The sequence below is a fragment of the Tupaia chinensis genome, unplaced genomic scaffold (genome assembly GCF_000334495.1).
Source record: "Tupaia chinensis unplaced genomic scaffold, TupChi_1.0 Scaffold000069_1, whole genome shotgun sequence".
Classification (NCBI taxonomy): domain Eukaryota; kingdom Metazoa; phylum Chordata; class Mammalia; order Scandentia; family Tupaiidae; genus Tupaia; species Tupaia belangeri.
The window spans coordinates 1,786,549-1,791,924 of record NW_006159529.1 but is presented as its reverse complement, the minus strand read 5'-3'; the positions used below and the strand labels follow the sequence as shown (position 1 = coordinate 1,791,924).

At 41.7% G+C, this 5,376-nt stretch overlaps 1 pseudogene; it reads right to left on the bottom strand.

Annotated features, from left to right (window-relative positions):
• Positions 1 to 390: 390 nt before the first annotated feature.
• Positions 391 to 1,876, bottom strand: LOC102497881 (splicing factor 3A subunit 3 pseudogene; annotated as a pseudogene).
• Between the last annotated feature and the right edge of the window lie 3,500 nt (positions 1,877 to 5,376).

Below are 5,376 nucleotides of genomic sequence, written 5' to 3'. Positions count from 1 at the left end.
TGTCCATTTTATAAATGTAGAAACTGAGGCCTAGAGAATTTGAGTCAATGCTAGGAAGCACCCAGGTCTGTCTAACTCTAAATCCCAAGCTTTTCCTTTCACTGGCATCGCACCATGCTCATCAGCTTGCTCCAGGACCTCCCTCTAAATGGCTTTCCAACTTTACCCTTTCCCTCTACCAACCTGTCTTTCCCACTGGTGCTGGAGAGAACTTCCTGAAATGCATACAGCCTGTTCTACCACTTAAAGATCTTTGAGCCTAGCCATTTTTGACAAGGTAAAGTTTAAACTCAGCTGCACTTACCATGCAGCTAGTTATTTATTTCCTCAGTCTTGTTTTCTTTTTAATTATTTTTTTATTTTCTGACAGAATCTTTTTTAATATAAAACTCATCTCAACCTAGCCATGTGCCAGCATGCCTTGTTTCTAATAAGACACAGACTAGACTTTACTTCGTAGCCAAGAGTCTTTAAGAGCACGTGGTTGGAAAAAATAGAAAATGCAGATCTCAGGGAAGCCCGGGCAAGCCCCAAAGCCATGCTGCATCCACAAACACTAGAGCAGCCTTGTCTATTCAGATCCTCATATGTCTTATTCACAACTTTCCCACTCAAGTCTTCATACTCTTCCTCAGTGTCTGGCTGCCATTGTTCTGAGGCCTTCTGCAGTTTCAGCTTGGCCCACAAGGAGCCAGCATCTTCAATCTGTGTCACATTAGTGAAGTGAACACTGTTGGGGATGCCTAAGCACCTCATTTCATGAGCATGACGCCTTTCAGCAAAGTGCCACTGGAAGGCCTTGGGCCTCTGGTAGGTGGGGTTTCCACAAGTCTTACAGTTGTCATTGATGTTGAAGCCATGAAGCTTATATAGCCAGTAGGGAATGGGTTTGCCATCCAGGCGAGGGGCAGGTTCTTGGGGTTGTAAATTATCTCGTTCTCTTCATCTTCATTTTCGCTCTCACTGATCGGCTCTTCCTCCTCTTCTCACTCTTCCCCTGTCCTTGCTTGCTTGTGTTGTACATTTCCATGAGTGAGACTCAGCTGCTCCCAAGAATCTCTACATAGATTTGTAGATCTGGGCTTCTGGGAAAGCGATGTCTTTGTTCCTCTTGGTGTCTTGCTTAGTGCCCATCGACTTGGGATTTTTGCAAACAGAGAGGTATCAAGTGACTCCAGGGACTTTCCTTTGGTGCTGAATAGCTGCTGGGCTTGCTTTTTCAGGGTCCTGCTACATTTTAGGCCTAAAGCTAAGAGCACAGATTTCAATCTGTCTGGACTCCAGGAGTACCTTATACTCTGCATTCTTCCTTTCTTTAGGAGTGTCACATAATTGGTCAAAGATGGATAGGTATGTGATCTAATCCAGCTGCTCAGACACCTTCAGGTTAATGTACTTGAGGTAACAGTCATGGAGAGCGTGGTAACTTCCGTATCCCTCTTCATCTGTGAACTCTACCAAGTTCTCTGCCTCTTCACTGGGATTCTCTCGAGTCTTCAGGAGCTTCACCAACTCCACTGACATGGGCACACAGATCTCGTTTGGGTGCTTCTGGTGTAATTTCTCTATTTGCTTGACTCTATTACAGAATTCAGCAAAATGGGTCTCAAAATGGCCCTGAACTCCTCCTTTCATAACCTATCCTTATCCTACAGGACCCTCAGGTACCCACTGCCCCCTGTGTACCTGTCTTGCATGGCCCGAGTGTGATGGTCAGAACTGATCTGGTTCTGGAGCATGGACTTCTCTGTGAGCATCTCCTTGGCCATGAGGGTCCATGAGCCGCTCCTTCTCCTCACAATACCTCCACTGCTATTCCACGATAGTCTCCATCTTTTCTCGGCCGCAGCACTTCCCTCAGCCTTGTTTTCCAACACTCAGGCCCCATCTCCAACACCACCAAACTGAAACCCACACAACCATGTCCCAGGCACTGGTGGTAACTGGTACATGTCACAGGATTGGCATTTAGCATTCACAAGCAGGTGTTGTCACTAGGACGGGATTTGAGAGTGGGGAAGCTGAGTTAGGCAGTTACTGAGAACCGAGCACAGAAGCCCATGGCTTATAATGCTTATGCCCAGACAAACCCGATGTGTGGTGGGCATGGGAGAAAAGGCAGTGGAAGGTTACCTCTCCCAGGGCTGGGAGGGGGTGCTAATTCTCACTGAACAAAGCTCTTATGCATATACATAAGCAAATTATAGATGTCAGGAGTCAGAGAAGCAATTTCTATCTTAAACACACAAAAATGTGTATGCACGTGTACTAAGGCACTGGAATGTACACGGGAACATAATCTATAATAGCTAAAAACTAGTGACAGTATCTATCAATAATAGCATGTATAAATAAAGTATAGTATATTCATACAAGGGAATAATATATAGCCAGGGGGGAAAAAAAAAACTATCTCTATATGCAACCATGCAGATGAATCTCAGATGTATAAAGGTGAGCAAAAGAAGCCAGCCACAAAAGAGTATGTATTGTTTGGTTCCCTTTACATAAAGATTTCTTTTTTTTTTTTAGAAGTTTTTGCCTTAGAGCATTTGTGCTCACCAGAGAGAGAGACAGAGAGAGTGAGAGAGAAAGTGAGAAATCACTCCCCTCCCCTCAGAGGAGTGGATGACCATGCTGAAATATCTTCTCCTCCATTCTCCTCCCATGATTTTAGGCACACATGCACATGTGCCCAGTGTGACTTTCAAGCCACAAGGTCAGGGCCTCAAATCATGGTCGGCTATGTGGGAGTCCAATGATTTAACCACTATGCCATTTGCTGGTCCCCATAGTTTTTAAAAAGGACAATTAGTTAATAGTGCTAGGAGTCAGATTAATTATTGCATTTGGGAAGGAGAAAATAAAAGGAATCTTCTAGGGTTTTGGTGTAGAAAGAATTGTGACTTTGGGAGTGAGTATTCCGATTAAGCCTGGTCTTCGACTTGAGTAAGGACGTCGGACTCGTTCAGAAGTGGCCTGCCTCCATTAGATGCAAAGGCTGTCTTTTTGAATTAGTCATTCACGGCCTGTGGTGGGCATTTGAGGTGGGTATGGAGAACGACATTTTGAGTAGGTTAGTGTCCACTCTGTTCAGAGAAAGGAACCTAGCAATTGATTCAGTAAATAAAAATCCAGGAAAAAAAATGTGCGTCGTTAGATATGGCTCTGGTAGCAGCAATACTGGAGCCGAAGCAGAAGGGAACCTGCTGTCATAAACAGGCGAAAGAAAATAGCAGTTTCCATCTGGACCTTACCTTTATGTGGCTGTGTTAGCCATCATCATTCCAAAATGAATTTGAAATTGTATTTTACCTCATTTCTCTTTATATCTGGCCCAGTATTTCTTTTGGTAATCCATGCTCGTGAAGCACTTATAAACAGAATCCTGGCCTATTTTCAAGGATGGGAGATATGACACACCAATTAACTCTAGAAAGGTTTGAATTTAGAGTGGTTTTATTTCACTATGCAGAATGTTTATGTCGTATCTCAACATAGCTGGCTACTGCAAATTCCGGTACCAGAATCACATTTACTCCCAGAGTGGATCCTCTGGCTGTCAGGAGATTCTCAGCAAACAACAACAACAACAAAAAGCATTAAGCCGCTTCTTCCTAATTACGTCTCTCTCTAAATATCTAATTATCACTGAAAACAAATTGCATGTTACAGAGATAATATTATGGGGAATCGTTAATCTGTTGGGCTTCTGCTTTTGAATTCCTGAGTTGGTGCTGCAGCTGCTGGAGCAAAAAATTCTGCCACCTGGACTCTTCATTACGATTTCATATTTAAATGCAAAAACTGCTGAGGAGGAGTTCTGTTTGATGGACTCGGCTTCTTCAGGCATTTTGTACTTAGATATGCATCTCATGTACAGGTTTTCCAAACATCTCGGGTACCTGGGAATATTGAATAATTGAGCATTTAGAGGGACAGAATTACAAGGGGAACAATGGGAATATAGTAATACCAATAAGGTGACAGTGGAATTGACTTCTCTAATTATCCTTTCTTTTTATCCATGCACAAAGGTCTGCAGCTTTTTATCACATTCCTCAGTCACTACATGGGATTCCCTTACTAAATGCTGATCCAAAAAGTACACATTCCCAAAGATTACCTGGTAATTGCACCTACCGTAATATGCTTAAAGCTAATTAGCATTCAATCTTCACTTTAGAGAATAGAAATTACCAGGTACTTATCCTATAATTACATCTTTGTGCACTCGCTATTGTAATCCATGGCATTAGCTATATAATTAAATGATGAACAGTGACTGTATAAGTAAAGAGTACTTATGTAAAATTTGTGTCCTATCTTCCCCCACCCCGGCGCAAATAAATAAATAAACAGACTCAAAGACTCACATCTCATTTAAAATTCCATTGTTCTCAGAAGTCTGTACAGTGCGTCAGGAATTAATAATACCGTTAGCTCCTTGCGGGTGGAAGAGCATAATACTCTTCCGGTGTTAGGAAGATGCCCACTGTAGTTCACCTCGCCACCAAGGGTGAGTGGCATGAAGCCAGTCTCATGTTGATTTTCTGATATACATTAAACAAGGAGTTCTTTGAAGCCGTCCTACCAAATATGACCTGTGTCAGAGCTATAAAGCCCAGTAGAGTTATGTCACATGGTTTGCATAAGATTCTTTTTAAAAATAATGTTTTTATGTCATCACATTGTTAGTATATATTCACTGCAGAAGGTTTATAAAACGTTGAAAAACATAAAGAAGAAAATAGAAATCACATATAATTAATTTTGTGTTAATGTTAACTGTTTAATGGATGTTTCTGGTCCTTTATCTTGATGAATATAGCTTCATATATTCACACACACACACACAAATATACCTTGGAACCTGTTTTCTTTGTTTTTGTTTTTAGTTTTAGTTTTTGCTATAAAGCATGTGCACTCACCAGAGACAGAGAAGGAGGGAAAGTGAGAAATCATCCCCAGTGAAGGATGGCCATGCCACAATCCCATCTCTTCCATTCTACTTCAGGATTCTGAGTATGCACACACACACACACACACACACACACACACACACACACACACATGCCAGTGCAATTTTCTTTACTTTTTTTTTTAAGTTTTAACTTACATTGAATCACATGTATCTTTAGAGTGTACAACAATACTTTTTCCAGCATGAATACTATGTGTATCAGCCGAGACAGTTATTATATACAGTGTCATCAGCAAATAGCTTTTCCTTTTTTTGTCAATTAAACTTTTTAAACTTTTTTTTGAGGGGGAGGGGATAGGTTTTTGCTATAGGGTATGTGCACTTGCCAGACAGAGAGAGACAGAAAGACAGAAAGCGAGAAATCTCCCCCCAGGGAGGATGGCCACACTGCA